This window comes from Ceratotherium simum, chromosome 25 (assembly GCF_057802395.1).
Source record: "Ceratotherium simum simum isolate JZ-2026a chromosome 25, ASM5780239v1, whole genome shotgun sequence".
In the NCBI taxonomy this organism is placed as follows: Eukaryota; Metazoa; Chordata; class Mammalia; order Perissodactyla; family Rhinocerotidae; genus Ceratotherium; species Ceratotherium simum.
Window position 1 is genome coordinate 30,732,642 of NC_141924.1, and position 24,546 is coordinate 30,757,187.

General features: G+C 38.3%; 1 long non-coding RNA gene across 1 annotated transcript in view; it reads left to right on the forward strand.

Annotated features, from left to right (window-relative positions):
* LOC147913766 (uncharacterized) overlaps nt 1–11,523 on the forward strand; it is a 34,037-nt gene extending 22,514 nt beyond the window's left edge. Inside the window, exon 2 of the long non-coding RNA XR_015556303.1 lies at nt 11,362–11,523. This is a non-coding gene — a long non-coding RNA (uncharacterized LOC147913766). The remainder of the gene's footprint in view (nt 1–11,361) is intronic.
* The last annotated feature ends 13,023 nt before the right edge of the window (nt 11,524–24,546 follow it).

Below are 24,546 nucleotides of genomic sequence, written 5' to 3' on the forward strand. Positions count from 1 at the left end.
AACATGGAGTGTATCCCCAGCTCTTTAACACAGAGTTGGGGAAACATTTCTTGGCTTTGCTGTTTTGTGCTTGCCAAGGACACTCTAATTTGACATCAATACAGTGTTCCCTGTGTCTTGCTTATGGCATAAAGTGTTAATCCCTTTGGGGAATGCTATGGTCTGCTTGCATGGCTGATTCATAAGTTCAATGGGATTCTTTTTACAGTTTGATTTCTCATTGGGTGAAGCACCCAAAGTCTCTCCTTGCACTGCTCATGTAAAATATAGACATTAAAACAGTGGAACAGGTTATTGAGAGTCCTTTTTAGTGACTACTCTAGGCAATTTTCAGGAATACCCTAGGAAGACACTATTATTTTTCTCTACAATATGTCTCTAGCATGTTATTCATAAATATTTGATGGACTCTCACAAGTTAGACGTCTCCTAACAGATGATATAAAGTGTCATGTTTTTGTACCAACCAGCTGGATCATCACCCATAGTAGATAGCTTACACTCTTCCATTGACACAGTACTCAGCTTAGAATCAGTACCAATTTAGGTAAGGTTAGCTTGGTTGTGGCAGTTAAAGTTATGAATCACCATGCATTTGCTCTCTAGTTTTAAGAGTAAATCTATACTTATTCAACTAAACAACTTAATAGCTTGACAATTTGCAGGTAAGCTGTTCAACAATACATACTTTTCTGCTGTAAAGGACACCCATAAGCCTCGTATTTGCATGGGGTCTATATAACAAGTTCTACCTACAACCAGCTATTTTGGCTACAAATAATACTCAGTCAAGTCACTCCAAGAAAAACATTTGTTTTAAATATAACATAGGAATTCATTTTCCAATGTCTTAGCTAGGATGTCATAGCATTTTTATTGCATCCTTAAAATACTTGTGCAGAAGTTCCTTTCAACCATCTACTTAGGGTCTAGAGGTCCCTGTTGATGTTCATGAAACCAGCTTTTGAGTACTTAATTATGCTCCAGGTATGGATTTTAGAGCTGAAGGGATACCGAGGAGAAGTCTCCCATGGGAAAACTCAGAGGTGGCATGGGTTTGGCATTATACCAGACACATACTTGAGTGCAAGTGGTTTGAAGTCTGAAAAGGGATAACTGCTGTGTATTATATCCCATTCAGGTGAAGACTATGCAGGCAGTCCTCTGGTGAGGGCTTTGCTCCCACACAGCTCCCAGCATTCAGACAATTTTTCATTCTCTGGTGTCTTCCAGGCCTCATCCTCACTCATATTTGTTCTCCAAGCTTGGGGCCCCTGGCATTCAGACTTTCCTCCTTGGTCTTCCTTGCTTCCCAGACTGCTTTGGCCTCCTATACACACTCCCCTTTTATCCTTCCATATAAAAACTCTCTCTCTCTCTCCTCTCCTTTTCTCTCACAGTGGCTTTTTTTGGACAATAAGGTGGATCCTGCTGATCCATTCAGACTCGAACCCCAATTATTATCAGCAGCAAAACTGCCTCCTCCACTCCCACTAGAGGGCAGAGAAAGCTCAATCTTCCTAAAGACAATTGCATGGTATCCTGTGGACAGTCCTGGGGCTTCAAGGGGGCTTTAATCAGATGACTTATTCTAGAAAGGATTCCAGAAAAGGTGAGGCGGGTGTTGAGGAGTAAGGAACAGATGCAGTATTAATTCCCTTTCTATTTTATTTCTAATATCTAGCCAATCGGCTTTTCTGCCTGCAATGCTCAGTGTATGAACAAAGGACTTAGGATGGCCTGAGTGTACTATCAAAGGGTTCTGAGGGCATTTTATGAAAACTTCAGCCACGTGCTACATAGATATTGACTGGGTCCCCATCCCTGACCACACTCACTTCTAAAAGAAACTGCCTCTGTGACGACACTGGCTGCTTGAGCTGTCATATATGTAACAAATGGTCCCTTGACTGTACGTTGGCCAGATAACAATGACCTTTGTGGCCTGACTTGAAAAGATGGCTCAGGCCTGTCTGATTCTTGCTTCTATAAACCTAAATTTGGACTAAGAGGCACATGAAATGTTTTTGAGTTAGCAGCAGGAGTTTAAGGTGAAAAGTTATGATATAGAGAAAAGGTTCAAAGAAGCCATATGCAAACTGAAGTTATGAGCGAGCATAACATAATGAGAAAGCTGATGTGGTGTAAAGAAACAGATGCAACCTGAGGAAGGAGAAAAACAGGGGATCTCCATAATGAGCTTTTTATGGTCTTCCACTTACAGTATATGCATATCTTTCTGTAACAAGATATGCACTTTCAACCAGTTTTGATTTTAAAAACTCAGCTTCTTTTCGATATATTTTAAATGGTCATTTGACCCTTTTTGGGTCATTCTCTACCAAGTTCCTCTCTTTCCTCACAGTATTCAGAGACTTAACAGGGTTCTGATGCTGCCAAAGGCCTTCCTTCCATAGTTAAGAGTTAAAGCCTTTTGAAGACTCCTGTCTTACTGCTGGTAACAGCACCACCTTCCCAGTACTCTGCTGATGGTCCTTGTCAAATGGCCTCTTAGTAGAAGTCTGAAAGACTCTTTTTACCACCAAGATAGAAGATTTGATTGGCCTATCCCAAGACGATCCTCTTAACTGGTGATTCCCTGACTGGGAATCTCTTAGTTCCTTTGCCTCTTTGCTCTGGCTCCTGGAATGGTCTTCTCTTTAAGACTGGCTTGCTCTGGGGAGTACATCAGCAGTCTAACCCTATCTTCCCAGATCTTTCATGAGCTGGTCAAGGGTTATATAGACTTTCATTTCACCCCACTTATTTCCATAGGGAGAGAGATTAGCTCACTTGTTCCTGCGGGTTCAAGATTACCACCACACACCTACTTCCTTAACTTTGAATACACTAGCTAAGTTAAGGATGAATAGTCCCTTATTCTCTTTACTTGTCACTTGTGTCCTTCAAACCACTTTGCCTTCCACTAGGGAGAAACCATAGACAGACAATACCTAGACATATGTCATGATTTCTCCATATCCTTTGTCCGAGAGGTCAGGTACATGAAAGTCAATCTTCCTCATCCAATAGAAGTCTTAAACTAAAGTACCATTGCAGTTCACCACACAATTCTATTCTTCGTGACCCCTGATTGCAACATGTCTGATTTATAGGGTTCTTTCCACTGAACACTAGGATAAAGCCATATGTTGTGTATTAGGTCCCTTCTATTTTTTCCAGATTTACCCTGTAGTATCAGTGGTGTGAGATGAAGAATAAGACTCTGCTAGAGTGCACCATGGTAAAAATATGAGGAAGCACATATTGAAGTAAAGAATAGTTCATGTGATAAGCAAAACCTCAAGTAAGAGGTAAATTAAAGGGAACCAGTAGTTTGAAATAAATTAATTTGAATTTAGGGGAGCAAATATCTTTGCACCAGCAACAGATTATTTTATAAGAATGCCACCTGCACTATGTTAATAGCTTTCTAACTGATTGCCTGCATCTGCGTTTTTGTCCCATGATCCACCTACCACGATGATATTCCATTTTCTACCAAAACACAGAGGAGATCAAGTCAATCCCCTCTTCAGAAATCTGCTGTGGCTTTCCTTATCAAGCAAGGTCATCACATGCATACAAGGTCATGTTAAGCATTTTGATTAATCCCTCCTCTAGATGCCCACCCGGTCGCTTTAAAATGCAAACCACACTGTGTACTACCAGTTTAAGCTAACAATTTAGTGACTGCCAGCACCTACTGAGTAGTGAAGTTGAAGCCCATGTAAAACTATCCACAACCTGAGCTACCTGAGGGTTCCCTTGTGAAGAAGTTTTGCCATGCCTCTGTTTTTCATGATGATCTTTTGTCTGGAATATTCTTCCTTTTCTTCTCAGATAATTTCTTCTTGTTCCTCAATACTTAGCTCAGGATGATGCCCACTGTGTGTTTTCTTTAATCATCACTATGATGTGACAAAATGATGTGTATCTTTCTCCCAAAGAGCCGGAAATTTCTTATGCATCTTTGTGTCTCCAGCAGAGCTTTATGTTCAGCTTATTATATGCTTCATTGATGGACTTGTGTTGGAGAAAGAGAAGAAGACAGTGTTCAGCTGTCAGTCCTTTCAGAGATCAACTCAGCTATGGAAAGCCACTTTGGCCAAAGTTCCTCATTCAATGAATATTCAATAAAAGAGCATAAAGGCTTGGACATCTTGCTTCAACTTGCGACAACCCTAAAGGCTAGTCTAGCTTTAGGGCTTCCTGTGAGGTCGGCCCAGTCTGTTGTTGGGCATGCAATCTTTTTTGACTTTTCTCTCAGCCTAATCCCTCTTCCTTGCCCTCCCTTACCCAGGTGTTGATATCAAGGCATTGCCTAATGATCTGCATGAAGCACTCCATCTCGGAGTCTCCTTCCTGGGGACCTCAACCTGTAATAATTGGTACCTGGAGTGATCCAAGGAAGCAGGAGATACATAGGAGTTTGGCAACTGGATCATTCACCACCAGCTAGCAATAGAACCCCAATACTGGTATTTGGTGGGCATGGATAACCTCTGCCACAAAGTTATAATCTAGTTGTTAAAATTTCCACCTGTGTGAATTGGAATGGTATACTAGTATAGTAGTGGAAGAGAATGCAGCATTGTGTCAATAGTTTAAGAAATATGGGGCAAGTAGTTAATTATAAGGTCAATATAATTGAGTGGCTCTTGCTAAGTTGAATTGACTCTCTGGAAAATGATAACAACAAGCTGAGAGTAATTAATCACCAACTGAAAGCTAGTAAAAAGTCAGAGGGCCTCTTTGGTAGCGTATAAAGAAGCTCATTTCCTGTAGAAGGAGGGCAGAGAACACTGAGGATCAAGTTAGAGACTTAATCATTAGAATAAACCAGCTAGAGAAAACTTTAAACTCCCAAACAGGGCAGGTCTGCTCTGAAGGTCAGGGCCTCAATGGGGAAGAATGGAATCAAAACCTATGGAGTAGGAACATCTGGGTTGATGCCCTGACTAAATATTGAATCCTTAGATTCCTCTAATATCTCTGAGCCTACAGAAATAACCCCCACTCCTTATCAAAAGCTAGATCTCCCTTCTTCTTTGAAGACAATGCAAAGTCTCTTCCACAAAAGGCTTTTGCACACCCCTCCCCTAGTTTTGCCCCCACCTTCCCTCCTAACCACTAAGCCTATTCATGGTGTTAAATAACAGAATAACTCAGCAAGGAACTAGTTGGGCCCGATAAACGAGGAGAGGAACTATATCCTAAAGAAGCTTCAAGACCTAGCAGGAGCTGGAGTACACATGTGGGACTGGATTTTTTTGGCTATTTGATGAAGGGAGCTGTCTTTCTTAGCTTTCTACCACAAAAAAGGAAGCACAATGTCTGTTAGGATGCCAGTTTGGATTCCTCACATGACCCAACAGACATTATGGTATTAGAGATATCAGTGATGGGAAAAGATGCTGTGTAGAGTTTATGGCAAGCCTCAATGGGAGAATCACAACATAGACCTCTAGGATTCTGGAGCAAGGTCATGCCATCTACAGTGGAGAATTATATACCATTTGAAATTCAGCCCCTAGAGGGTTACTGGGTCTTGATAAAGATGGAAAACCTGACCACAGGATAACAGGTGATCATGAGCATTTTTTCAGAGCCACCAAGTCATAAGTTTAGGCAGACCCAGCAATAGTCCATTTACTGAAAGAATAGAAGTGATATATTCAAGATCAAGCACAAGTAAGAAAAGGTCAAAAGCAAACCGCATGAGTAGGTAGCCCAGACAACCATTTCATTCACCATTGTTGTACCTCTGCGTCTCCCTCAGCTTACACATATGGTCCTATGAGGGAGGCTTTATTACTAGATGATGGCGGAAGAAAAATTGCCAGCTTGGTTTATTGATTGGTAGGTTCAGTAAGTGGGTACAAGCTAAAAACGGATGGCACTCAATGATGGCTTTGATAGACAGAAGCATGGGAAAATCCTTCCAATTGGCAGAGTTTGACATGGTGCATCGGGTCATCTACTTTGTGTGGGAAGAGAGCTGACCTGAGGGTAGACTGTAGTTGGCCCATGGCTTGCCTGGCTAGTCATAATATGGAAGAAGAAAGATTGGAAGATTAGGGACAAGGGGGCCAAGGGTAAAGGCAGAAGGATGGACATGTGATAATGGACACAAAGTTCAAAAGTCCTTGTATTGTGTGTTAATGCCATCCAGAGAGCATCCACTATTGAAATAGTAAAACAACAAAGATAAAATAATCTGACCAGCTGATATCACTCATGTTTGGTCGTCAGGCTGCCCAGTTCTGACATGGTCCATCCCCTGGTTCTGGCCATAGCAGCAGTGATGGAGGCCATGCTTGGGCCCCACAGCAGGGGCTCTGACACACTGATGCTGATCTAGCAAATACTGCCATCGAATATCCCACCTGCCAGCAAGACAGACTAATGCTGAACGTCTGATCTGAAACCATCCCTCGATTGATGTGAAACCAGCCACTTGGAGGCAAATTGATAGCATCTTGCCCCTTTACCCTGAAAGGGCAATGTATTCATTCTGACAGGAATAGACACTTGTTTTGGGTCTGGATTTTCCTTTCTTGCCTACAGAGCCTTAGCCAAAAGTTCACAGAGTATTTGATAAACCAGCAAAAGTTCCCAAATATCATTAAATTAGACCAGGGTGATGCACTTTACATCAAACAAGTGGGAGTGGGCCCGCAATCATGGGAACTACTAGTCATATTATCCACCAGATCACTCAGAAACTGTAGCTTGACAGAACATTGGAAAATCATGTGAGAGGCACAGCTGAAGCTCTAGCTTCCACAGCTGTAAAGCCCATGGGAGCCCTAATAATCATCCTGCACCCTAACTCTATCTCAGTGTCTGCCTCTCGGACAAACCAACCTGCTACATGTGTACTAGCTACTCAACCAATATTTGTTGAGATGCACATAACTAAAATTCCTTCATAATCTAATGCTAATATACTCTGTAGTGGACATTATGCTCCACTCCTCCCAGATCAGTTTAAACAATTAGGGTTAGTCCACTGGCTAGGAGCCAGTCCTTTCACTACCTTCACAATATATTCTCAACCCAACCACTTCTGATCTTCACCACTACCATCCTCCTTCAAGCCATACTCTTCTTACCTGTTCTTCTGCTCTAGACTCTTATATCTGCTTCTGCACTTTCCCCCTTCAATCTATTCTCTGTAGGCAGAGTGATCTTTTTTACAATGTAAATCAGATTACACCATTCTTCTCTTCAAAACCATTCAATGTTTTCCTATCTCCCTTCGAACAAAATCCAGCATCCTTAGCAAGTCCTATAAACACTTCATGATCTGCCCCTTTGCTAACTTTCTGACCTCAGCTCTTTACATACTCTACTTTTCTTATTCTGCTCTAGCCACTTTGCCTTTCACAGTGATTCTTGAACATGTCAAGCTTGTTCTTGGCTCAGGGCTCTGGATCTGCTGTGCTCTCTGTATAGAAACAGCTTTCCTCAGATATTTACATGACTCCCTCCTTCAGCACTCTCAGGTCTCTGCTTAAAAGTCACTTCATCAGAGCCTCCTTCTCTGCCCACTCAACCTGAAATTCCTCCCCTGTGATATACCTATTCTTTCTCTCTTACTCTAATGTATTTTTGTTCATAGAACTTGCCATAGTCTCACATTATATGTTTAGATAATTTGTGTATGTTCTGTTTCCCCAACCAGAATATAAACTCCACGAAGAGAAGGGTTTTATTTAGTTTAATGCTGTAGTATTTTAAAATACCTAGAACAGTGCTTGGCAACACCAAATGGGCTCACTAAGTATTTGTTAAATAAAGAATCTACTCAGAAATGGGAAGTGGTCCAACTCTGTTCTATGACATCTGAGGGAAAATGTGTTGTGTCTTCTGAGAAAGGTTCATCATTTCTAAGATAGACCCACAGGAAAAGACAAGAATCTCTCTTCCTCCTCTGGGTGTGTTTTTGTTGGAAATGTGAGGCCTGGAATGGCAGCAGTCATCTTTGAATCAGCCTGAGGAGGAAACGTAGGCAAAGATTGAAGGACGTGGAGATATGGGAAGAACATGTGTCCTTGATGGTATCATTGAGTTGCCAACTCCTCTCAATCTGAGCCATCCTTACTAGGGGTAGACAATTGTGAGAGGGAGTAAATGTCTAACCGATTCTGCCAGTGTTCTTAAGGATATAATTTCATTCACGGCTTCATTCTGCACAGCCAACAGCAATCTGGCTGATGCATGTACATTTTCTAGCCCTTCCTACTACACAATTCCATACACCTGATTCCTTGGATACATCAAAACTCCAGATGTCCAGATAACTGTTCATCTGTGCTTTTGCTCACGTATTCCCTCAATCCCTTGCTTTACACATGCAAAATTCTATTCAGTCCTAACACTTCCTCTTATGTGGTCCAACTCAGAAGTTGCCTTCCCGACACCTCGCTGCTGCATTACAATCACTGTTTTTGCTATAGCCTCACAACTCATTGCTTATCTTTTTCCTGGCTCTTATTAATTCAGGCTTCATGCTACAGTTATTTATCCCATTCTTATCTTCATTAATTCATTTAATCATTTATTCATTCATTCTTTTACCAATATTTGTTGAGCATTTTTTGCCAGGCTTTGCACATATATCCATAAACAAAACGTATAAAAATTTCTGTTGTAATAGAGCTTACATTCTTGTTGCTTGGGGGTGGGAGTGTCCATTTAATAAATTAATTAGTTAAATAGTATATCAGGGAATAAGTGGTATGAAAGAAACAAAGCAACAGAGGGGTGGATAAGGAATACCAGAGTACGTGTAAGAGGATTACAATTTTAAAAAGGGGTAATTCAGAGAGGCTGTTCACTTCATTTAGAAGGTGACAGACACATAAGTAAAGACTTGAATGAAGTGAAGCAGCAAGCCATCTATCCGGGCAGAATGCTCCAGGTAAAGGCAATAGGCCTATGGCAGGAGCACCCTCATAAGTCTAAGAAACAGCAAGAAACCTTTATGTCCAGAGCCAAATGAGTACGGTAGTAAAAAGAAGAAGACATCTTCATCATCTCACCCTGCCCCAAGAACCCAGCTCAGTCATTCAACTACTGAACCTTCAATAAGTGATTGTTTAATGGGCATTTTGCTTTGTAGCAAACAGTTGTTTCCATTGACTGGATTTGAGATTATGTACCTCGTCCAAGCATTAATGTAGTCCTAATTTAACATTTTAATAGAGTATATTATGGGCCAGGTTTGTTCAGGGAAATTTTCTAAGATAATTACAAGTCCTAGTGTTCAGACTCACATACTTCAGTCTTAATTTCTCCCACCTCAACACTCGCTCCTGAGCTCAGATTTATAGACTTGAGGCTAGCAGATTTCACAATCATACCCTGAGGTGAAATAAGCCAGAGTTGCAAGATGGATCATCCAAAAGGTACTCAATTTGCTGCTGCTTTGGCTTCTGCTCTTGCCTCTGGACCGACACTCTGCTGTCCATATTAAAGATCCAGTCCTGGCTACTCCAGGTCCATGGTAGCATGAGTCATCAGGTGTGCCCCTTGGTACAAGACCATCTCAGCTTCTACTGAGTCATCATAACACAGCCATTGCTCTTGCCACTCTGTTCCAGTAGCATCACTCCAGACATCTGGCCAAGAACTGGATAATCTCCTGTCTACCTTAAAGAGCATGATATCATTAGCATTCCCCATTGTGAGGACTGAAGCAGAGCCACTTGTCAAGAGATGTTTCTAGGACTAGTCCACCCCACCCAAAATAATTCAGGCCTTAGTGGTTAAGCCTGCATCATAAGTCTAGGCATCTGTGCTCTCAGGACAGCCTTAGACATTCTTTCCTCTAGGTCAGGATCATCTCAGTCCATCAAGAATGATCTAATAATATTGTGCCCCAAAGTGTTTGGACCCCATGATGGTCCATGTCTCCCTATGCACATGTATGTGCCTTTGTCAAGTACCCATTACACTTTCTGCAGGAAAAATTGCTGCTTAATTGTTTTATATCCTCATAATTAAGAAATCATTCCAGAAATTCTTCTCAACACCAAAAATCTGTTTCAAGATGTTTTGCTGTTACCAAGCTAAAGAAAGAAGCTAGCCAGCTTTACACAGCAGCTTCTCTGGTTAAACACACACACGAAAATGATTCCCTTTGTATATTGCCCATTATCATATATATTCTAATTAAAAGTTTTTAAAAACTAATTTATAGAAAATATTTTTGGATTGCTATAACTGGTAAACTCATGAAGAAGAAAATAGAAAAAAAATATATCTGTAAGTTGTATGAATGATTATATGTGTAAGAAATTGCATGCATTCTTATGAGAGAAATGCAGCATAATTTCATTTAAAATTGTTATTTATGTGAAATTAAGGTCAGATTAATTGGGACTGTCTACTTGGGACGGTCAGGGTCCGGAGACAAAAGTAACCAATAAAACTCCATGTTAAAATCATTCTATCTGCACAATTACACTAGTTTTATCCTCAGAGATGTTATAGTACTTAAAAGATGTTGCAGGAGAGTTTATTACAATGAGATGTATATTCTATACTTTGTTGTCATTAACTTTATAGCAAAACTCTCTAAATACAGATGATTGATAGAAAAATCTGGATGCAGATATAGATGATATGCATAGGTGTATACACATATGTATTTGTGCATTCTATCAACATTCATTCAGTACTTACTATAAGCTAGTTGCTGTTCTAAGTACAGGGGACATAACAGTGAACAAGAGAAAGCCCCCTTACCTCATAGAGTTTCTAGTCTACTCAGAAAGAGAGACAATAAATATGTAAACACATAATCTAAAATAATGAGAAAAGGATGACAAATGGGAAGGATGTTACTTTAGTTAATGTGGTCAGAGAAGTACCATAAGGAGGTAACACTTGAATTCGGATCTAAATGTTGAAAAGGATTCAGTCATATGGATGATTCCAAGAAAAATGATTCCAAAAAGGAGAAGGTGAACAATATAGAACTTGGTTACAGACATCACTGCATTGAGGAAGCTTCAACTGTCAAAATGCTTACAAATTCTTTAAGTAAATATACAGTGTCAAATTTAACATTTGTTCTGTCTTCCAAGAAAAACATATCCTCAGGTTATAATTATAAAATTCTCAGCAAAATCTATCACTGACATTTTCCATTGTGGTTTTGTAGCAGACACTATTTTGGATGTTTGGATGATCCAACTCCTACCCTCCATGACCTCCTCTCGGGGGATGACCATGTGACACAGCTCTGGACAATAAAATGTCAAAGAAAGAAAATTAAATGGGGCTTCTTTGAAGTCTTTTGCTTTTCTGATTAAGCAACTTTTGCTCATTTTCCCTGTACTCTTTTAGGCAGGTAACTAAAGCCTCACATTCTGTGAGATAAGAAACATGAGAAAGAGCCAAGAGAATCCTGGAGAGTCTGGAGATCCCTAAGCTGAGGAATCATCACCAGTAATTGTCAACCTTCAGATTTCATATTATGTGTAAACAAATAAAACTTTATTTAAATTATTATTTGCATGTTCTGTTACTTGCAGCTGAAACATTTCTACAATCATGTGCTGTGCTCTGAACTTGATCATTTTCTTATGACTTCTATTCATTCCTCCTTGGTTAAGCCCTCACTTCCATCAAACAATTTCTTCTTCAGTGACAGGGAACTAAATCTTAGAGAAAAATATTTAGCTTTATGCTTTTCCTGCATACTCAGATTTGATGGTTAATGCTGTTTCTTTATGAACGATTTTAAAAATTGTACTTGTTAAAACATTTTCTTCATGGTCTTTATTTCTACAAAGAAAAAAATAAGAATCATGCTTATTTTAGAAATTTTTTATAGGTATAGCATTGATTAATTCTTAGAACTGAAAAATACAACTTTATCATCTTTCAAAATTTTATAGATTATAAAACTGGAGCTGGGAAAAGCCTTTCACTAGAACTCACGCAATAATGCTTTAGATTGGGTTTCTCATCTTTCTTGAGATGGTTCTGCTTTCACACAAATTGTTGTTCAAGAAGGATGACTGAGTCTAGAAAGGAAAGAGGGAGATGAGTCATTCTTTCCATCCCCGCATAGAATAAATAAGTCAGTGAACTTAGCATCTTGACTTGGTTTTCCCAAAGCATTGACTTTCTTAGATTTGTTTTATATTTACTGTTGAAATAAAACCAAATAACCAATTATGTTAACAAAGATTCACCTCATCTGTTATATCATTTAAAAGGATTTGAAAATATTCCCAGTTTTATCAGATTTAATTATTTTCTATTTCTTCTATACGGAGATTATTGTTAAAAAACCTTACTAAAACCAAATGTTTTGAACTTATTTCTGTATTCTAACTTTGTTAGATAAACTAAGGAGACCCAATGGTGAGAGAATAATGCACTTATACGTCAGAAATCTGAAGGTCAGCCTCTTTCTGTTTTTTTAAATAACCACAGACAAATGGTTTCACCCTCCTTTGAACTTGTGTTAAACATGGTCATTTGATTTGTCTTCTACCAGAGGTGCCTTTTCAATGATTTATTTATTTTGAACCTAGAAAAATGTTACGCCAGCCTCTGTAGAAGGAAAAAAAAGATATATATACACAAAAGACACAATCACTTCCTTTAGGCATTTTACAAGCTAACTGAGTAAATGAATAAAGTATAGGGACGGCAGTTTATGCTATGTTTCATGAATGGTACTTACCAAAATAACTATAGGAAATCATAAAGATCTTTTCTGGTCAGGTAATCAGGAAAGATTTCACAGAGTGGGCATGTTTTGAGCTTTGATCATAATGTTTTTGCAGGCATTAGGAGCATGGATTCTAGAGTAAGATTGTTTCTGTTCAAATTTCAGCTCATCCGGAATGTATGCCTACTTATCTGTAGACATAACAATACCTATTTTATACTGCTGATGAAAGATTTAAAGAATATAATATGTGGAAAGTCTTAGAACAGTGTCTCTTATGTTGTATGAGCATAAAAATGGTAACTATCATCTTAGTATGTGGGGAGGTGTGATGAACATCCCAACCAAGGGAAACAGCAGGAGGAGAGACCTTCAGGAAGACTCAGTTGACCTTTTTTGTGTTAGTTGTCTAGGGCTGCCACAACTGGTTACCCCAAACTGGGTGGCTTAAAACAAGAGACATTTGTTCTCTCACAGTTCTGGAGGCCATAAGACTGAAATCAATGTGTTAGTAGGGCCATGCTCCCTTGGAAGACTTTAGGGGAGAATCCTTCCTTACTTTTTCCAGCCTCTGGTGCCTCCTGGTGTTTCTTGGCTTGGATATCTTCAATCTCTCCCTCCATCTTCACATGACATTCTCCTCTGTGTCTTCTGCCCTTCTCTTATAAGGACACGTGCCATTGGATTTAAGAGTCATTCTAATCCAAGAGGACCTCATCTCAAGATTCCTAACTTAATTACATCTGCAAAGACCCCTTTTCCACATAAGATCACATATGCAGGTTCCAGGTAGACATATCTTTTAGAGGGCCACCATTCAACCTAATACACCTATTTATAGAAATTAAAAAGTACACAAAGGGGAGCTTTAGAATAGAGCTAGAAAAATAAGAAGCAGTTTTCAATACCTGGGCACAAGGTTAATAATTTATTTTACAGACATTGGCTAGCCATTGAAAATTTGAGTGACAAGATGAGGTCTGCAATTTAGAAAGATTGATCTGGTGGCGGAGTGCAGAATTTGCTGAAGAAGGAAGAAAGTGGAGACAAAACACCCGTTAGGAGTGATAAATAAATGAAAAGCAAAGGTATATATTGGAATATATGAGGAAGGCATTTGGTGTAAAACTAATTCAGCCTGACCTTGTTTTTCCAAAAAGGCATGACGTGGCCTGTTGAGCATGCATTGCACATCTGCTTTAAACATTTGCTATGTCCCAAAGACAAGAATGATGCTCTTAAAGATAGGGATGTAGCTTCCCCTCATATCTGCATTTCTTTAAGGATAAGCATCTCTTCCTGGAAACTAAGGATTCATTACCGACCTGCTGTGCTCACCTTGTGACCACTGACCTGCTGACCACCGACCTGCTGTGCCAGCCAAGCATCAATAGTAAAAGAGATATTCCTGTCACATGTGATGTATACTCTTTGTTCCAAGATGGTATATAACCACTCTGTACACCCCACTTCTCTGGAGCCCTTCCTTCCTTGGGGAAGGAAGGCCCCAGGCTATAGTCCTCAAACCTGACTCATAATAAACTGACCCCAGTTTTGAATTATAGATTATTTGCATTGACAGGAGATATGTGTGGAAGCTCATAATGAAGCTAAGACTCGGTCCAGAGCCAGGATCCTGTAAATCAGAAGAATATTATGAGCAAGGATTTAAAGAGCTTGATGAAAAATTGGATGCGAGTGGTTAAGAATATGGGACAATTTAAGGGCTCCTCTCAGATTTTAAGCATTAGTTCCTCAGAGAATAAGTAGAATTAAGTCCAGAGAGGGAGCTATTGTGGCGAGAAGATGATTGTGATTACTTTTTTGGTGGAACGTATTGAATTTGTGTTGGATATTCAGGATTATATCCGAGAAAAGAATAAGGACTTCAGATATAGATTTGAGAGTCATTTTTTTTTTGGGGGGGTGTTATTTTTATGATTATGATTCACAAAACAATAAGATTAGGTAATGTTCCTGAGAGAGTTTATAGCCAAAGGCTTTGAGAGACTATTCAAAGACAGTCCTTAAAATGCCATATATCGTAATGATGCTCTTTGGGAACTCAGCTAATAAAAGAGAGGAACTATAATTTAACTCTTATTCAGCCATTCTGCCCAAACTCATCCATATAAGATAAAATGAGTATAACAACTTGTCTCCCTTTCCATCTTTATTAGGTAAATGGCCTAACCTCAATCAGCTTTGTTTCTGAGCTGTAATTACTTCGGTGGCCGTGGTATTTGGTCATCTTGGCAAAAGCATTCTGTCAACATTTTGAGTCATTTCAATCCATCATTTAGATAAAGATCGAGCCTGACCAAAAAAAATATTTTTCTAATCTCTTCACCAACATCCTTGCTTTCTGTTTCTTAAAGATCAAAAGTATTGATTTGTAGGGGCCGGCCCAGTGGCGTAGTGGTTAAGTTAATGTACTCTGCTTCAGCAGTCCGGGCTTCACAGGTTCAGATCCTGGGCATGGACCTATGTACTGCTTATCAAGCCATGCTGTGGCAGGTGTCCCACAAATAAAGTAGAGGAAGATGGGCACAGATGTTAGCCCAGGGCCAATCTTCCTCAGTAAAAAGAGGAGGATTGGCAACAGATGTTAGCTCAGGGCTAATCTTCCTCACCAAAAAAAAAAAAAAAATATATATATATATATATATATATTTGCCACACTAATATGACAGCTGATACCAACTTTGGAACCTCTTTCAGTATTAATAGATGGGGATCTGCCTTACTAACAGAGTAGTACTTCTTTTAATAAAGAAAATATTCTCTCTCCTTTACTACATTGTCATCAAGAGCTGTATCATCAGAGATATAAAAAAAATAGTGTATAATGTATAGGGAGGAAAGACATAAGCAAATAATAATAACAAGTAAATAATAAATAATACAGTGCTAACTAAAATAATGTCAATAGGTTGGCAAAAGAGGGGAAAGGAAAGTTGGAGAAGCTTAGCAACAAGAGGTAGAGGAGCAGGGAAATCTGCGTGAAGGATACTTACATGTGTACAGTCAGAAAGGACTATCTCCAAATTAGTGTTTCTCAAAGTGTGATTCATGGGCCACCCCTACCAAAGTCAATTTAGGGGCTTGATAAAAAGGCAGATATCTGGACCTTAATTCTGGGGATTTTTTTTTGTGCATGAGAGATTCCAATCTACTCTACAACTGTAGAAACATTACTCTAAAGCCCTTTAGAAGAAGCCAGTGAAGCAAGAACCCTGGCTAGCCTGCAGCCGGCAGTTGCCTAAAATAGGCAGTTAGAGCAGTTGCAGCCTCTCCTGCCTCAGGTCATTCTCCACTGATGATCCGCTCAGCGTGATGGGAAGCAGGAACCTCCTTTCAGGCCACTGTCACCCTCAAGAAAGGTTAAGTGAGATTTACCTGCAAAGCCAACCAGTTGATCCTAATACAGCTCTCCAATCCCCCACCACTCATCTGAAGTCTGAAATTCCTTCAGTAAACTGAAATTCTTTAACTCTTTCAGATTATAAGGAGAGAGGAAACTACGTAAAATGAATACGTCTTCCTTCAGGCAACCAACTGTTGTGAAGTCATTTTAGTCAAAGTATGAATTAGATTGTGTCAAATAAACAAAAATAAGCTTGCCTATCAATAGAGGGGAGCAGTAAAGAGATCTGGAAGGCACAGGTCACTAACGTGGCACAATAGTGAGAAAATGAGCATTACACTGAGACATGGATTCAACTCTGGAATTTCATGATGCAGAAAAGATGTTGATTCTTTCCGACCCTCTGTTTCACAACTTATGACGTGAAGATCATTGTCACCAGTATCAGGGTTGCTGCAAGGATTAAATGTGACAAAACTGTCCTGGTACACTCTAGGTGCTCAGTGAAAAATATTTCTTTTTTCTTTCCTGGATTTGAGAAATGTTTTATCTTTACGGGGGGACGAATTGTTCAGAAAGTAGAGAAGACTATGAGGAAATCGTACTTTAAAGTTTTCACATTTTGCTCAAGATAAGCTACGCAACTGCAACATGGAAAACTGTACGTGGGGATGATCCAACTGACACTTTAAATATAACCTGCTCCATGCATTGGCATCATGACCTGGCTCTTGTGTGTCACCCAGTAGGAAATATGGGCTAGCTAATTTTAGGACAAAAGTCCTGCCTCAGGCATTTTAAAGGCCAGTTTCACCATTTGTTTTTACTTCTGTTCCACTTAATTTTGATCCCTTGACTTTTAAATCATGCTGCTGCTCAAGGATATCAGACTAGACTTCTTTTCCTGTACTCACTGAACTCCTTGCCTTCTTCCCTCAGTTTTAGTAACTATTTTCTCCATCTGCCTTAGTCTACACGCCCCACCATAGGTAGGGAGGTATATTTATATCAAATGAAATATCTAACAAATTAAATGTTCTACAGTTCTATCAATAAATGGAATCTTGGCAATGAATGAGTTGGTTTTTTTCTTAGATTTTTAAAACCTGAAATATTTGTCTCACATGATTTATGATTTATTTTTAACAAGACTGATTTTATGGAGAAAAATTTAGATCCAGAGGACACGTTAATAACGGAGATGTCTCTGTAAACTGATCAAAACGCCCAGCTTTTCCCCTTCCCCCTAGCCAAATGCTGTAGTTGAAATAAAATGCTTTAACCACGAGACGTCATTAAGTCAAGTAAAGTTAACAAAGGGGTTAGTTGCTTGTGAATATAATATACCAAAATGTCCCAAGTATATTTAAGAGTAGCTTCTCGTGTTGTTCTTGTATATGGTTAGGCCATTAACTTTAAACATATTTAATGGTCAACTATTGGACAACTTAGCTATGAAGGAAAAAGGTATAGTGCTACGAGAGCTTGTAATGAGGAGCACTGATCTAGTTTTAGGAGTTATACAAGCCTTATCAAGGAAGCGTTGATTGAACAGAAACCTGAAATATCAGTCAACTCAGATATGGAGTTGGGAGCTTTCTATAGAGAAAAAGCGGCACATATATGCTCCTGTGAAAAGCAGTGCAGCATTATCTGATACAGTGCTGGAAGGCGAGAGGGTGGCACAAAAAGACTGGGCAGGGTTCCGCTCTGCTCTACATAGGGTCGCTAGGAGTCAGAATGGACTCCAAGGCACTAACAACAACATAGTCCTGAGGTGGGAAGGGGCATAGTATCTGCTAACTGATCTGAAAGAAGTTGGACAGAGGAGTAATAACTGATAGTGGAAAGACAGACAAGAAGAACCAGCATATGCAGTCTTCCAAGCCGTATTATAGATTTTGATCTTTCTCTTAAAAGCAAAGGGAAGCCACTGAAAGGTTTTAAGCAGGAAATTGACATGATCAGATTTGTATCTTAAAAATACTATTCTAAGCTACTGAAAAAGGGTTGATTGGAAAGGCAAAAGTAGGTAGAGGGAGACCACGTAGGGAGTCATTGCACGGTCCATGAGCAAGAAGCTGGCAACAAAGATGGAGTTGAGGGTAGTCCTAAGGGTAGTTATAGGGATAGGAGGGAGAATCAAGTTTTGGAGGCAGAGAAGTGAGTGACTTTTGGAAGCATTTAAAATATAATATGCTTTGAAAATTTATTTACACTGGAGAAGTGAGAAGGAGATAGAGATTTCAATGAAAGTACTCAAGTTTTGGCTTTTAGCTTGCTTATCTGACGCATGGCGAGTATTATAGTGATGGGTAAGGGCGTTGACTCTAGTATACAGACATGAGGATGTGTAGATAAATGATAGATAGTTAGATAGGTTTTACATTTTGGGTAGTATTACTCCAAAGATGCTAACAAAAAAGAACATAGTATGAGCTTGTTTAGGCAGCCTTTGGGCACCGTGGGATGAAGAATCTTCCTTTTTGGTCATGGAGAGCTGACATTCCTTTCAAGTCCCAGAAGATATAAAAATGATAGTATGGTCAAATAACATGTTCCTGCCCATTGTGGTTCTTCCCAACCACAGCATATATGAGTAGCTGTTTCTTTTACCCATCCATCTCAACCAAATACATTCAAAGTTCAAATCAACACCTGTGTCAGTGAGCTAGCTTTAGAAAATAGCATGTGGATTTTAGGACACATACTATTGATGTCCCGATCCTTGTTTTAATATTAGAACCTTGGACAATTTATGTACTTTGTATGAAAGTTTTCTATACAAATAAAAAGAATTATAATAAAACTTACTTCATAACATTGTGGTGAGAAGTAAATGAGTTAATACATGTAAAGAGCTTAGGAAAATGCCTTACGTTAGACCTACTGGCCTCTACTTCTTTGTTCAGTGTTGTGGTGACCATATTAAGAGTCTTGTACATGGTACTAGGATCTTTGAAAAGTCTGGACGAAAGGTATTTTCTTAGAATATATTCCAGCTACATTAAACAGGGCTGAAGGAGAAAGAAGTTTCAGAGAGGGATTCATTATTTCCATTTTTGATGTGTTTAATTTTAGCTGACTGTCAGGTATCCAAGTGAATATTTTGAGATGTCTGTGAAATATATCATCTGGCGTTTAGAGGAGGTCTGGGATAGAGATAGAAATTAATGACTGATAGCATATAGAGGGAAAAGGAGACTATTGACATAAATGAAATAACCTATTGAGAGAATATACAATGATGTTGCACTTTGAGTTTCCCAAGAAACAGACTCTGAGATGTGAATTAGCATGTAGGCAGTTTATTAGAGAGTAATCTTAGGATCAAAAAATATAAAAGAGAAAGAATCCGGACTGGGCAGTGAAAAAGTTGCCTATGATGAACTATAAAAGGCCTCAGGTGACCCCACAGGGAAGTTGAAACCAGAACAGAATTTCAGCGTTCTTCAAAGTTAAAGGAAGTTTTCAAGCCTTTATAGTCCTGTGTTAACCAGTCGTTGAATGAAGTCTCTTCCAACAGATAAGGGCTCTCTGCCAGCCTTCCCAGTGGCTGAGAGAATGGGTCCTACCATGCTGGATTTGAGAAGCAAGTGACAGAATCTACCACAAGTGAAAGAAAGAGGTGTTAAGACCAACCCTTGAAGACCTCCAACTTTTGAAAATCCAAGAGGTAAGGATAAGCCAAGAAAGTAGAATTAGAAGGAGGGAAAGGCCAGATAACTAAAAAGATAAATGATATGTTGGGTAGGGAATGCTAAAAAAAAGAGTATATTATGAAGGATGGAATGTTACATTGTGCCAAATGTTGCTGAGTCTGGAATTTAAAAATCCTTTGTAAAGAGCAAACTAAACCCAAAGAAAGTAGATAAAAGGAAGTATTAAAGATTAGAGTAGAGAAAAAGCAAATGCAGAATAGAAAATTAATCAAACCAAATTTATTTCTTTAAATAAATCAATAAAATTGACATATTGTAAGCAATAATGACCAATAAAAAACAGGGAAGACTCAAATAACTTAAATCAAGAAACAAAGAGGAGACATCACTACTGATCTTAGAGAAATAAAAACACTTATAAGGGAATACTATGAAGAACTGAGAAATTAGACGATGTAGATGAAATGAGAAAATTTCTAGAAGGATACAAACTACCATAACTGACTCAAGAATTCGTAGAATATCTGAACGGACCAATAATAAATAAAAACATTGAATTAGTAATTTAAAAATCTTTCCAAAAAGAAAAGCCCAGGACCTGATGGTTTTACCAGTGAATTCTACCAAACATTTAAAAAGGAATTAATATCAATCCTTCCCAAACTCTTCTAAACACAGAAGAGAAGGGAACACAACCCAGCTCATTCTATAAGGCCAATGTCAATCTGATACTAAAACCAGAAAAAATATATCACAAGAAAATTACAGACCAATATCGCTTATTAATATAGATACAAATATCCTCAAAAAAATACTAGCAAACCAAACCCACCAATATAGAACAATGTTTACATATTATGACTGGGTGGGATTTAGCTCAGGAATACAAAATTGGTTAAATACCCAAAATCAATCAAGATTACACACAATATTAATATAATAAAGGACAAAAACCTCATGATTATCTCAATAGATTCAGAAAAAGCATTCGACAAAATCCGTGATAAACAGAACTCAACATGTTAGGAATAGCAGGGAACTTCCTTGGGGTGCCGGCCTGGTGGCGCAAGCAGTTAAGTGCCTGCGCTCCGTTGCGGCGGCCCGGGGTTTGCCGGTTCGGATCCCGGGCACGCCCAGACGCACTGCTTGTAGAGCAATGCTGTGGCGGCGTCCCATGTAAAGTGAAGGAAGATGGGCACGGATGTTATCTCAGGACCAAGCTTCCTTAGAAAAAAGAGGAAAGTTGGCATCAGATGTTAGCTTAGGGCTAATCTTCCTCACAAAAAAAAAAAAAAAAGAAGAAGAAGGCAACTTCCTTAACCTGATAAAGAACGTTTATGAAAATGTGGTGAGATTTTTATTCCTTTGGAATATGTTGGCTTTGAGGTTATTGGACATTCAAATGGAGATATTGCCTAGGCAGCTGGATTGTTAGTTTAGAGTTCAGGAGAAACATGAGAGATGAAGGTGTACATTTTGTGGTCATTAGCATATAGATGATATTTAAAGCTACGGGACTGGATATAATGTGAATTGAACATTATAGAATCTATGAAAACGATATACTTGGTGGATGCCTTATTGGATATATTGGAGTTCTGAAAACGGGCATGGTTCGAGGCATAAGTAGGCTGTGATTATAATAAAACTAAGAAAAACATAGTATTATGTAGGAGGGCACATTTGAGGATAACTAATGACTTTGATTTCAGCTATGTTGAATTTTACAAGACATAAAATAACTCTTGTAGAAATGTATAGTAAGCAGTTGGAGAAAAGAGAGAAGAATTTGAAAGAGAGGAAAGGGGAAAGTGTAAAGATTGGTGCTTTCTATCAAGAAATGATATCTGAAGTTAAGAGATAAGAAACAATGCCATGATATCAGTGGGGGAGACTATGGGGGAAATTCCAGATTCACAACTGATTGTGGCTGAATAATAGCCTTTCTAATAGATATCCGTGTCTTAATCTCTGGAACCTGTAAATATTATCTTATATGGCAAAAATGACTTTGCAGATGTAATTAAGGATCTCAAGATTGGGATATCTTGGATTATCCAAGTGGATCACATGTATCCTCATAAGAGGAAGTAGATAGGGAATGTATATATATATGTATACATATACACACACATTATATCCCAGATATATAAATATAAAATATATGCCTATCACTATACAAAATTCCTTGAATAGTAATTTTTATATTTAGATCTCTATTAAATATTCTTACTTGCATATAAATACGTATATTCTAAATGTGACAAGTTGCATCAATCAGCTATCAATAGTTCCATGAATGTTTATGGGAAGAAATTAAAATTTAATATACATGAGCATTATAGAGAAGTACCTCAAATGAATAGCTATATAGGAAAAAAAAAAAACAATAAGAAAACTATACAAAGAAGCTTGTATAACAGTGATGTCACAGGAAAGTAGGTATCTGTCTTTGTCTTAACTAGAGATGTAAATGAAATGATTTACTAATAATACAGTAAATATATCAGCAGGCATATTTGCTGGTTGCCTTCTACATACTTACACCTGATGCCCTGAGTTACAACAATGAACAAGACATAGTCCTTACCCTCAAAAAATTGACACACTAGGGCAGTGTTCCTCCAAATGTGCTTATGGACCAGAGGAATTGGAACCATCAGGAGTCCACTTCAGGCTTCTGGGGCAGGTCTTTGGGGCAGGTCCCAGAAAGTTTTTCCTCCTAAAAATAAACTTTATTTTTTAACAGCAGTTTCAGGTGTACAGAAAATAGGGGTGATAGTACAGAGAGTTCCCATATACCCCCACATATTTTCCCTACTATTAACATCTTACATTATATAATATGTTTGTTACAACTAATGAACCAATGTAGATGCATTTTTATTAACTAAAGTTCATACTTTATTCAGATTTCTTTAGTTTTTCCTTCATGTCCTTTATCTGTTCCAGGATTCCACATTACATTTAATTGTAACATCTCCTTAGGCTCCTCTTGGCTGTGAATGTTTCTCAGACTTTATTTTTCGATGACCTTTACAATCTTGAGGAGTACTGGCAAAGTATAATGTACAATGAACTAGCATTTGCACATTTGGAATTTATCTGATGTTCCCATGAGTAGACGGAGGTTATAGGTTTTGGGGGAGAAAATGGAAGAGATAAATTTCCATTGACATCACATATCAAGGGTACACACTATCAACATGATTTATGACTGTTGATGTTGACCTTGATCACCTGGCTAAGGTAGTGTTTATCAGGTTTCTTTACTGTAAAGTTATTCTTTTTCCTCCTTTTCTATACTGTACACTTTGGAAGGAAGCTACTATGCTCAGCCCACACTTAAGCCCTTTAGAGTGACATAAATTATTTGGAATTCTTATACATAGGAGATTTGTCTATTCTCTCTCATTTTAATACTATTTTCAATCATTTATTTATATAAGTATGGAATAATGGATATTTATTTTATACTTTGGGCTATAATCTAGTTTTACCTTATTCTATTTGCTCAAATTATTCCAGCTTTGGCCATTGGGAGCTCTTTCAGTTGTCTTCTATGCCCCTTTGATATTCTCCATTAAGGTGGGTTTTTTTGTTTGTTTGTTTTAAGTACTTCCTTATTTTCTGGCACCATGAGATGCTCCAGGCTCAATGTTCCTGCCCCAGGTGTAGAATCAGTCATTTCTCTAAGGAGCCATGTTTTCTTTTATTGGAGAAAGTCATTAGATACCAGGATCTCTGTGCTAGGTGTGCTCATTGCTTCTGGGGTGTCATTTCTTTTAGGTACTCTCAGCTGACAGAGCAAGAAAATATATATGTTTATACTAACTTGTGTATATAAACATATCTATAAGTATTTTAATATGTAACTCATTGCATTTAAGCTATTAAGATAAATATATTAAGCTAACATGAGCTCTTACTAACGTTTCCAACTCTATTCCATCACCGCATGAGTCATTCTAGCCTCTTCTCCTTGCTTACCTGTAAATTCCCCCTCCAACAGTGAGAAATCTGGCTCCTACCATCCACCATCCATTTATTTAATCGTTCGACTCCAATATTCACGTATAGCAGTATCAGGATTATTAACCTGTACCCCTCCTCCTACATTTTCTTGGCAAGCTTCTCAAGTGTTTCTTCTGTGCATCAAAATGATATGATGGGTTAACCACACTGAATAAATAATTTCTGAATCTAATTATGTACTTCTTTTTCTGTCATCATAAGATTCACAAATCTATCTTCTTAAAAATATCATAATTTTGCAATTTTTGTATTTTAAATATTTAATACTAAGTATTAAAATTAAATACAGTTTATATTATCTTTAATTATGAGACTAATCAGTAATAAAGGGGAAGTAAATAGTCATAGCAACAATCACAATAATAATTTTTTTCTGAATTTTATCTCTTTTTATTAATAAGAAGTAACAGATTTCTCACTTTCAATGTAATTAGGTGATATTGTCCACCTCTGAGAACTCTATTCATTAATAGAAGTAAATGTAATTTACTAGGAAATGTAAAAATGTGAGCAGTTAACTGCCTAACAGAAGAAATACTTGAGTCAAGATTTAGGATTTAGCTAGCAGTGACCTACATAAACTAGATTAAGGGGGAAAAATGGTGGTTTGGATTAGGGCTGTCTCATGGGAACCCAAGGGAGGAAGTCAGGCAAGCCTCAGGAACATGCAGAAATAAGGAACTGCCACGCCATCTTGACTTGCGTTTCCACATCTTTGATCTTCTCTCAGCACTTTCTTTACGTTTCCTTCTTGGCCTCTCTGGTTCATATGTCTGACAAAA